This window comes from Pteronotus mesoamericanus, unplaced genomic scaffold (assembly GCF_021234165.1).
Source record: "Pteronotus mesoamericanus isolate MK-2021 breed Mesoamerican mustached bat unplaced genomic scaffold, CSHL_Meso_final scaffold_533, whole genome shotgun sequence".
NCBI lineage: Eukaryota > Metazoa > Chordata > Mammalia > Chiroptera > Mormoopidae > Pteronotus > Pteronotus mesoamericanus.
The window spans coordinates 49,683-61,959 of NW_026555320.1; positions in this window are offsets into that span (position 1 = coordinate 49,683).

The following is a 12,277-nucleotide window of genomic DNA, read 5'->3' on the forward strand; positions in this document are numbered from 1 at the left end:
AATGGCCTTCTGCTATTTTACCACCATCGTACTTGTGCCCAGCACAATGGAAACATTCGAAGGTAGTGTACAATTTATGTCTGGTGGAAAGTGGAGATGACTCGATTATTTTATTTACCAACACAGGTATCGCCAAGGCAGCAAGGGGTGAGTCATTCTCCATTTTCCAGACTATTCACCAGGATGAGTCTCTCTGAACATTTGCCCATAATATGTCAGCAGTGGATGTCCGAAGCCATTGACTGGTACAGATATTTTATTTTCCATATTGTTATCAGCAAAATAAACTTTTGGGGACCATCACCATGATTGATTTCCAGTCACCCCGTTGGTCCTGACCCCACATTACCCCTAGTCCTGCAGCCCCCAGATTTTTTTCCTTTGGATTTGCCTGTTCTGGACATTTCAGATGAGATCAGGCGCGTTCAGGGTGGTATGGCCGTAGACTGTTCTGGACATTTCACATAAATGGAATCATGTCATATTTGATCCTTTGTGCCTGGCTTCTTTCACTTGGCGTGACGTTTTCAGGGTTCATACATGTTGCGATTTGTGTTGGTCCTTCACTCCTTTTTATTGCCAAATAATATTCCACTGCGTGGATGTACTGCATTTTGTTCATCCATTCATCAGTTGAGGAACTTTTGGATCGTTTCCAGGTTTGGCTATTATGAATAATGCTGCTATGAATATTCGCAGACAAGTTTTTGCGTTGCCATATGTTTTCATCTCTCTTGGGTAGATTCCTGTGAGTGGAATTGCTAGAGCATACGGTAACCTTCGATCGTAGCCATCCTAGTGGGTGTGATGTGGTGTCTCCTTATGGGTTTATTTTTTTAAAACTCTCACCCAAGGATGTGTTTATTGATTTTTAGAGAGAGAGGAAGTGGCGGGGGGAGGTGGGGAGAGAAACATCCATGTGAGAGAGAAACATTGATCCCTTGCCTCCCACGTGTCCCCCAACTCGGGGTCAAACCCGAAACCTAGTTATGTGCCCTAATCGGAAATTGAAACTGCAGCTTTTTGCTGCACAGGATGGTGCTCCACCCCATCGAGCCAGGCCAGGGCTCCTTGTGGCTATGATTTGTATTTCCTTAATGGCCACTGATGTTGAGCACCTTCTCATGTGCTTATTGGCCATTTGTTATACAAACTTCCGAAATTATTTTGCTTAATTGAAAGATATCTTGGAATAAGTATCCTTGAATAAATGATTAAAATATTTCAGCACAAGCAGAAGTATACTCTTTTTTCCTACATCATCGATTTTTTTTTTTTTAAAGATCTAGTTGGCTTTATTAAGGGATTACTGAGTTGGGCGGCATCCCATCCAGCAACTAGAAGGGCACTCCTTCATTGATTTTTTAAAATGATATTTAGTATACATATTAACTAGGTTAAATAGTTTATTTCACCCAGGTTGAAGGTAAAATTAAAAGCATTATTTTTTGTTCTGTTCACTCAGAAATCTTGTAGAAACAAGATAAGAATTCTTGCTTTTCAATGTCCCAAATGCGACATAAAAGTATGCATTTTTCATTTCTCCACTTTTAAATGTGTACCATGTGTGCATACAATATTAAGCACTTGGGATTGAAAAAATTTTTTTGTAAGTCCTTCCTGTTTTTCTGGCCCTAATTGTAATAATAGACTGCTCTGCATTCTTGCTAACACCTTCAACATTGGCATTTCTATTTCCAATACCAGAGTTTTAAAAACACAAATCTCGTGTGAGGGACCAAGCTCCCGAATTGCCTCCGCCAGAGGAGCCAGTATTATATGGACTTGAACCAGCCGGTAACCTGAGCAATGCACAGGCTGCTATTAATAGAACAGGGGCCTGGTAAAGGGCACCTTCTGCTGCCTCAGCCGATTCGGATGCACGACTTCCTGTCCGGCTGTGATCGTGAAGATGGGAAGCAGGGCACTGGTGCATTCTCAGTACAGTAATTAAAGTCACTCCGAAACCGGTAAATTACTCTTTGGTATTTAGACCGCCTGGGATATCCAGTGCTCCTTTGCATATCAGGGAAATGGAATAGTCCTGTGTGAACTTGGCTGCCCTGTGAGCTCCGGGAGGGCTAGGATTTTGGGCGAGTGTTTTCTTCAAGTCGACTGGCCTCCAGCTCACAGTGGTACTTCTTGAATGAATCAATGAATGGATGAACAAGTGAATGAATGAATGAATCATGGGAGTAGCAGAAATTAATTGCCAAACCAAATGTCCATCTTCTGCCACACTTTCTGCTTTCCTAGTAGAATTTGATTTTGGCCCACTCTTCAGCCCCCTTTGCAGCAAGTGGGCTGAGGGTGGGGGAGGTGGCAGGCGGGTGTTGACTGCTCCGGGCCCATCACAGTGGTCCCACGCCCCCTTGACATGGGCCGTGGCGATTGGGAAAAGTCTGCTTCAGTCTCTGAGAAAGGTTCTCCTCGTGGGTCAGAGGGAGGCATGTGAAGAGTCTGCCCCTCTTCCTTCCCTGGACATTGTCATGTGTGCAGGTGACGCTGTGTCTGCTGCCTTAACCTTGTGATGTGAGAACCAGCTCGCAGCCTGATTGACTGACGCGAAGACTGACACGCAGCCTGTAGCCCCATGGAATAGGGCTACAGTAATGGGGTTGGCTCTGATTGTCGTCTGTATCCTGGGAAGGCCATGTGTCCCTCCTCCATAAAATGTCCTATAACTTGTCGTCTGTATCCCGGGAAGGCCATGTGTCCCTCCTCCATAAAATGTCCTATAACTTGTCGTCTGTATCCCGGGAAGGCCATGTGTCCCTCCTCCATAAAATGTCCTATAACCTTGAGAAGTCGCTTCGTTTAACCTACTCCTTAGCCTGCCCACTGTTAATTGGAAGAATTTGGAGAATGGGAAAATACCACCTGAAAGATGTTTTCTTTTTAAACAACAGTAAACCCAAACATGGCATTTAAAGCTGAGCTTAGCCTTCACTTCTTCCTTTCCTCCTCCCCCTACCTGCCCTTTGCCCAGGCTCGGGTTAGGGTGGCACCTTTGAGCTCGCCTGGTAGCTGAGCACGGGAGGAACCCTTAAAGTGACCCTGTCCTCCATGCCGCCGGATGCAGGGATGTTCCCTAACGCCCAGTGTGCCCTTGCCCGTCATTTTTTTTGCCACTTGACTCGTTGAGCTAACCTTCCCCCTCCAACACCGGGCATACTGACTTATGTGCATTTAAATGGTTCCATTTCTCTCAGCCATTTCATATCTAGGAACCTGTCCTCTGCTATCAAAAATGTACAAACCGGTTCCCTGTTCCCCAGGGGTATTTATTGTAGTAGATGCAAAAGATTTAAAACAGTCCAAATTCCCACTACTAGGCTGCTGGTGAAGTTACGGATAGATACGGAATCATCCAGGAAATGCTGCTGAGCAAGAAAAGCAAAGTGCAGAACTATGTGTAGAGTATGCTACTTTCATGTTAAAGAAATGTGGATCTACCACATGTCACCAAAAGTTAAGACTGTAAGGCACGCCATTGCTTTATGTACCCCATGGAGTCATGGTAAGGTACCATTGGCTGTAAGACACATCTCGATTTCAGACATTAAAAATGTGCATCTGAGGAGAGTTACTATTTACCATCTGCCCTTTTTGCTGTGATTTTTTTTTAAACAAGTGGATCCAGGTTTCTGTGTACATACACACACACATACACATACACATATACATACATTTACATATACGTAGGAGATGTAAGTAGGTCTCAGTCTTCAGGGAACTTTTGCGTATTTTTCTGTTTATCGATAGATTTTGAGACCCCCACCCTGACTCCCTACCTCAGGATGGGAACTGAGTTAGCCATATCTTTAAGAGATATATACTTTTCTTGACTGGTAGGCTTTCCAGGAGTCTTGATGAGTTCTAACAAAATTTTGAAAACAGCAGCTTGGTGACAACTGTGGTCCGTTTCTCCCTGTGCCTCTCGCCAGGGCTGCCTCTTAGGCTGGACCACAGGTTTTCATCTTTCCTTTTATGGGCATTTTCTGACAAGATCATATGTGATGGATCATGTATAATTTTCTTTAATATTTATGTTTTAAACATTATCTAACTCAGAAATATTATTTTATGGGAAAAATATTAAAGCGACTGATTTCTGGGTGTTGTTTTCCCTACGGAGAGGTAGCTTCTATGGTGGGAACCGTTCAAGGCACAATGCCGGTGACTTGGATTCTTTCCTGGCTTCACCAGCTACTTGAGGTGCCTCAATTTCCTCATCTGTGAAATGGGAATGATAATATCTGCTCCGCCTACTTCACAGTTTTGTGAGGAATGAATGAGATATAATTTATGTGAAAGTGACATATACTTAGGACGGATAAGATAGGTAAATATGCTATCTAAAAGCATGAGGGATAGTGTTACAGGCACATAGCTGTGATTCAGAAAGTGCTCAATTGATATTGGTCACTTTTTTCTGCGTAGGAAATGTCCATTCCTTATTTTAAATATTCTATTTTTTTGTGTTGATGCCAGAGAGCCATGCCACAAGGACTGGTAGGCTCAAGCCCAGAGGGGATTTTTTATTTATTACATCCTTAAAGTTTTTTAATGTTTTAATTTTAAAAAATAAAGACCAGTTTTGGACTCACAGCTAAATTGAGGGGAAGGTACAGACGCTCCGTGCCTCCATGCATTCACGGCCTCCCCCATGGTCAGCACCCCTCACAAGAGGGGCACATTTGTTAGAATTGATGAGTCCATGTTGCATCATAATCACCCAAAGTCCGTAGTTTACCTTAGGGTTCCATCTCGATGTTGTACATTCTGTGGGCGTGGACGAATGTATGACAACATGTACCCATAAGTATTATACCATGCAGACTATTTCATTGTCCCCCAAGTCCTCTGTGTTCCAGATATTCATCCCTACCCCCCACCTTCCACTCCTGGCAACCTAATCTCTTTATCATCTCTATGGTTTTGCCTTTTCCAGAATGTCACATAGTTGGAATCATACAGTATATAGCCTTCTCAGATTGGCTTTATTCACTTAGTAATATGCATTTCAGTTTCTCCATGTCTTTGCATGCTTGATAGCTCTTTTATCTTTGCGCTGAATAATACTCCAGTGCCTGGATCTACCACTGTGTGTCCATTCATCTATTGCAGAGCATCTTGGTTACTTCCAAGCTGACAGTTATGAATAAAGCTGCTATAAACACCTGTGTGCAGGTTTTTCTGTGGACATATGTTTTGAACTCCTTTGCATAAATGCCATGGAGCTCAATTGCTGGATTGTATGGTAAGAATATATTTAGTTTTGTAAGAAACTGCCAAACTGTCCTCCAAAGTGGCTACACCATTTTGCATCCCCACCAACGATGAATGAGAGGTCCTTGTTGCTCCACATCTTCACCAGAATTTGGCGTCAAGTGTTCTGACTTTGGCCGTTCTGATAGATGTGTAGTGGTATCCCATTATTGCTTTAATTTACCTTTTTGCTGATAATATATGATATTGGGCATCTTGTCCTATGTGTAATTATCATTTGTATATTTTCTCCGGTGCAGTGTCTGGTAAGTCATTCATTGGCCCATTTTTTAAAAGCAGTTTCTTTGTTTACTTGATGAGTTTTGAAGAGTTCCTTGCATATTTCGGGTAACTGTCCTTCGTCAAGTGTGTTTTGCAAATATTTTCTCTGAGTCTGTGCCTAGTCTTTTGATTCTCTTAACATTACCTTTTGTAGAGCAGTTTTCAATTGTCAGAAAGATTCAACTTATCAATCACTTCTTTCATGGCTCATGCCTGTGGTCTGGTATGCAAAACTCATTGTAACATCCTAGGTCATCTTCAGTTTTCTCCTGTGGTATCTTTTAGTTGTTTACAGTTTGACATTTTACAGTTATGATCCATTTTGAATTAATTTTTGCAAAGGATGTAAGTTCTGTGTGTAAATTCATTGTTCTGTATGTGGACGGCCAGTTGTTGCAGCACCGTTTGTTGAAGAGATTACCTTTGCTCCACTGTATTGCCTTTGCTCCGTTGTCAAACATCAGTTGACTATATTTATGGGGAGCTGTCTATTTCTGGGCTCTTTATTCTGTTCCATTAATCTATTTGTCTCTTCTTTTGCCAATATCACGTTGTGGCATTGAAGTTGGGTACTATTAGTGTTCCAGATTTGTTCTTCACTATTATGTTGGCTATTCTGGGTCTTTTGCCTTTTTTTTATAACCCTTCAAATCATTTCATCAGTTTCTACACATAACTTGCTGGGATTTTGATTGGAATTGCATTGAATTTATAGATCCAGTTGGGAAAAACTGACATCCTGATAGTACGGAGTCTTCCTATCCATGAACATGGACTGTCTCTCCATTGACGGTTTTAATGAAAACCTATTAGCAATGAACAGAACATACAAAAACCACGCTCACTTGGAGCTTAGTTTCTGTTTGGGGAGAATGCACACTAAACAAATGAGAAAATTACGGAATATTAGAAGGAATAATTTCTAAGAAGAAAAGACGGGAAGGCGATACTGGGTGTTGGGGAAGGGGTGCAGTGTTGAACAGGGTGGTCAGGAAAGGGCACATTGTGAGGGGTTGATGTGTCAGAAACATCTGAAAAAAGTGAGAGAAAAGGTCATGAGGATTCCGGAGGAGGAGGAAGCTCCCAGCAGAGAGAACAAGTACAAAGACTCAGAGTTTTGAGAACAGAGGAGGCCTGTGTTTAATCACTTCTTTTGAAATATTTGCTTAAATATTAAATAGGCAAGTCCATAACAACTAAATACGTATTATTTTAGGTGCACTAAAAATAATAAATGGCAACCAAAGGGACATGCTTCAGTGTTTGCAGGCCCTTTGTTTTGGGAGGGTGGGGACAGGCAGCATTGAAAATTCAGATGGCATAGTGACATAATGAGAGGGTGACTGCCTGTTCTCCAGGCGTGGCTTCACTTAGCAATCTCACTGGCTTATCGTTCCAGCCTGTCATGGGGAACACAGCCTTAATCTTGACGTTGAACATTCATACAGTGTGTGTCAGGTGCAACTTGCAGACCCTAGGGGATCCTATCAGCTTCACTTCAGGCCTAAATAAAGTGGCTTTCTGAGGGATTTAATGACTTATGCAAAAGGAACCTGTGAAAACTAGAATCATAAGCTGTGGGCATTTAGGCTGACCAAAAGTTTATTAAAAAAAAACAACCCACAAAAACAAAACCCTCTTTATAATGGTATAATTTTAGATTTACAGAAAAGTTGCAAAGAGAATACAGAGTTCCCATACACCCTTGACCCAGCTCCCTTCATGTTAACATTGTGCATGACCATTGACCTTAAGTGATGGGTTTGTGTGTTTTTACCCACGCGGATACGCACGCACGCACGCACGCACTAATACACACACAGTGTGAGAGAGGCCGGTCTGCTATCTGTCGGTCCTTTGGTAGCTCATCACACTGACACCCCTCCCCCGGGACAGAGTGGACTCTGGCCATGGCAAAAGCAGGCAAGGAGCTACTTTGAAGCTCAAGTTCCAAAGCCTGAGATATGGGGAGAACAATCAGCTGTCTGGAGAGCTCCGAGTATCATGTGAACTCAGTGCCACTTGAACTTTATTTAGTAGAAGATTGGCCTGAGATACTTAATATAGGCATCCCAGCGATCATGTGAGAATTCCATTCTGCTCAAGTACAAATACAAGGGAATTTAGGAATGTTCACTTTTGCTTCTGTAAATGCTAAGTCATCTGACTTCTTTCCTACCTAGTTTCTGAATCAGGAGGCCAGCGGTGGCTACCAATGTATTCATTTATGAATCTGGAGCAGCAAGTCCACCCACCCATGCGCTTGCCTGGATTTTAACTTTTCTCCGCTGTACCATGCTCTGGCAGGGGTCCAGGTTGCTTTGGAAGGAGACATGCAATCCAAACAATGACAGCCGGTGGCATTCCCTGTGGGGCTTAGGAGGGAACCCACACCCTTCTAGGATGGTGCTGACGCCATCGCTGCAGAACACAGCTGTCTCTCAGGGAGGCCACGGGACAGCTGCGTCCGGCCAGGGCTGCCCAGCTGTGGGCGAAAGGGATGTGGGAATTGCATGTAGGTGTCCCGGCCGGGATCCCGCTCAGGTGACTGGGGCAGGAAAATCCTACTGTGGACAAGGTTTCGACCTTGGGCAAAGCCACTCAGCTTCTAATATACCCACTTCCCGGTGGATGGAATGGAATTTTCCAAAAGCAGGAGTAGAATGCTGCCAGTTGTTTATGTGGAATACTCTTGGAGGACTGCTGGTGTATCGAAGGGCTTCCCCATTCACGGAGATGCAAACAAAGTACTTTAATGCTTTTCATTCCTTTTGGCTAAGGAGAGATTAAAAATTTTTTTGAATATATTTTTTCTACAAAGGCCAATTTCTGAAAAAGAAAGTACGCACCCACATGTTAAAAAAATTCCAGTTATACTTTTAGCGTTCTAAAAAAAACTAACCCTACTTATCTCAGAGGCTAATCTTTGAACCTTTCAGAAGGTCCCATACAGTAGATTATACTGCTGTGCCTCTGAACTAACTCTGTGTTTGAATAATAATACGCCTGAAGCTTGCTTGTTTTGGTGTTTTTCTCTTCCCTGACCACGTACACTACTTGTGTGTAAAAAACTAGTTGTGTTGGTGCTGTGTGCCTTAAAACAAGGTATTTTGTCATCGAGAAAGAACAGAACAGTGCCAGGTCTTTAACAAAGACTGTTCAGTCCTCTGCGAAATATAATTTTCATTAGCGAAGGTTCCATTTCATTGGAAAACAGTGCCGGACAGGCCCTCCCCCCTGCCTGGCTGGATGTCGTCCACCTGGGGAGCTTGTTTGTCTTCCCGAGGGTCACGCTGTGTCCCTTCACGCGCATCACTCCCTACAGCCGTCTTGGGCCGTGACGATGTCGTCCTCGTGTTTTAGATGTGGAAGGTAAACTTCAGACGGTTTAAGAAATGCAACCAAAGTCACGCAGGGGGTGAGTAGTGAGGTCGGAATCCCAGGCCTGGCTTTCCGTTCTGGAATCCAGGGCTCCTTCTCCTGGACCAGGGGTCAGTACACGGCCCGCCGCCTGTTGTGAAGTTTTAGTGGGACACAGCCACATCCATTTTTGAAGTTAATTTTTTCTTGTATTTTTTCATTACTATTTATCCCCCTTATACCCTCTTCCACCTCCACCCCCCCCACCCCTGCAGTCACCACACTGTTGTCCCTGTCCATGAGTCCTTGTTCTTTTTTTGCCCAATCCTCCCACCCCCTACCCCGCACTCCCCAGGGCTGTCCGCCTGCTCTCTCTGAGTCTCCTCTATTTTGCATGTTAGTTCAGTTTGTGCATTAGGTTGCACATATGAGTGAAGTCATATGGTATTTGTCTTTGACTGACTGGCTTATTATCTCACTTAGCATAATGTTCTCCAGGTCCATCCGTGCTGTGGCAAAGGGTAAAATTTTCTTTTTTACGGCCGAGTAGTATCCCAGTGTGTAAATGTGCCATCGCCCTTTTATCCACTCATCTCCTGATGGGCACTGGGCTGCTTCCAAAGCTTGGCTATTGTCAATAACACTGCAGTGAACACAGGGGTGCTTATGCGCGTTCAAATTAGTGTTTTGGGTTCCTTTGGATAAATTCCCAGAAGTGGAATCACTGGGTCATAAGGCAGTTCCATTTTTCATTTTTTGAGGTAGCGCCATACTGCTTCCCACAGCGGCTGCACCAGTCTGCATTCCCACCAACAGCGCAGAAGGGACCCCCTTTCTCCTCACCGTCGCCAGCACCTTTGTTTACACGTTGCCTCTGCTTTCCTGCCGCAGAGCCCGAGTTGAACTGTTGCCATGAACTGAGACCATATTGCCCTCAAAGCCTGGAGTGTTTACCCTCTTGCCTTGTACAGAAAGGGTTCGCAGACCCCCGTCCTAGAGCATAGCTGAAGAAACATTCAGGTCCTCGGTGGTACAGAATCGCAACGAGTTCTTGCTCCTTTGAAAAGGTGTCAGCCACACAGGGCAGGGAAGCACAGCTGTGCCTTATTGTCTAAGGGGCCTGAGGCCGGCTGGCCACGTCTTGGGCCGCAGAGTCTTACCGGAGAGATGGGATCTCTATTCCCCTTGGGCTGGCCTTGTGACTTATTTTTACCAATAGTTTGTAGCAGAGGTGACACCATATAACTCTCAAGAGGAGTCTGAAGAGCTCTGCCTCTCCTGCCTCATACCGTGAACACTGCCTCTTGGGATCCGTGCGCCTGTGAGAAGCCCGCGTAGCCCCATGGAAGCAGTGTTCCCACCGGGGAGAGAGGTTCCCCTCTCCCAGCCCCTGCGAGCCGTGTGAGGGAACCGGTTGGGGATGCTCCAGCCCTTGCTACTCTTCACGGGAGACCCCAAGAGAGAACAGCGGGGCCGCCCAGCTGAGCTTCTGCCACCTGCACAGAACTGTGAGAGGCATAAACCATTATTGTTTTTGGCAACTGTGTTTCTGAGTGGTTTGTGATATAAAAATAGATGCCTCCTGGACCAAGGTGAGATGACACCTGGGAGAGATGCCACACACGTCTTCAGCAGTGACACATCCCTAATGTGAATTCCCCCGCAGCCAGCCCCATGTCAGGGCTGGGAAGACTTTGAGGTGTGAAACAAATATTTGAACTTGCTGACTTACCCAGATGTCATTCCTGGGAACTCTTGAGACATGATCCCTGGAACTTGGGAAGCTACCATCTGATTCTAGATTGGAAAACATAGACTACATGTTACTTTATTATAAACTTGTCATGGAAAAGCAAGCGAGTAATAAACATTTTATGCAGCTTACAAAATGTTTCCTAAAATACTGAAGTTAAAATATTTGTGCTAACTTCTTGGAAACGAGAACCCTTTCTGAAAATGATTTATGAATTGATTCTGCCTTGGAATGGGCAGGGTATATTTTCAATGAGTTAAATAGCTATGTACCCTCCACCCCCATACTTATAGTCAGCAAAGGCTGTCCAATTAAATATTGCTTGATTCCATTCAAGAGTCACACAGTTGTGGAAGTACTGGGCTAGGTTTTAAAACACATGCCTTCCTACAGATCTAAACCTGTGGTGCTTGTTTGTGCTGAGCATTCACCACCCAGCAGTGACGTTCTCTCCTGTCCAAGCTCAGGGTTCCACTTAACTCATTGAGTGACTTGTGCCAAACTCTGCATCCCAGGGAACATCTGCCACGGCGGATTATTTGCGTCCTGGATAAAGTCCAAACTCTTTTTAGCATGGGGTACGAAGCCAAGGCCGCCTTAGTCCGCAGTTACATCGGTGGCAGAGTGAGTGCTATCGTGGAGCTGCGTGATGGAAAGGCCTGCATCTGCCCCTGCCTCTCCAGCTTTACCCTTGAAGCTTAAGTTTCACCCACATTGAACCTTGTTAGGGGTTTCTTGCTCCTGCCAAAAATGCCCTCCCTGCCCTTCCAACTAAATACACAGACAACCCCAAAACCTTGTATAAAACAACACCTGGTTATGAACAGCAATATATGTACACATTGTACCCCAAATGATCTTAAAATTGGCTATACCCATACCACTACCATAAACAAACCTAGTAATTAAATTCAAAATTTACTTCCTGTGGTTCTTTTTGTCTTTAGAAAGTATCTCATGGAGTGTATATAGAGTATTGTGCGCAAGGGTGACTTTGTTGCTCTCTTTTCTTCTCCTGGGTGTAACGGTACTAATTTGCTCTAGGATGATGTTCATCTCTTTGTGTTTACATACAGTATTAAGAGTCCCCATCTTTGCTGATGTAAATTAATTTTTAAATTATGTAAAACATTAACACAGTCCAAAGTCCAAAGTATAGAAAGAAGTGTGCCTAGAGACGCTGCTCTTTACCTTCTCAATTCTTTCACGCTTTTTCTATCTACCTGCAAAGGTAATCGATTTCCAGTTGTTAGTTACCCCATGTTTCCTCTTACAAAAATAAACAGCTACTTTTATGCAAATATCTTACTTTCCTTTCTTTCTTGTACAACTGTAGTGATCTTTTTATATCTTTTTTTTTTCCATTTAGTCGTATATTATGGAGACTGTTCCATAAGCAGCTTTTCCTGTGTTGTATTCCATTGCTTGGTTGAACAACCGATATAGAAACATTCCAATGCTTCTAATAACTTACTGTTACAAGTTATGTCATGTCGAATAACTTTGTCTTCTCTGTCTTTTAATTGTTTCCCATATTTTTTGTTCAGTTTATTTCTATTTTATTTTTCTCCCATAGATGGAATTTTATCTTCTAACTGGTTATTGTTCATG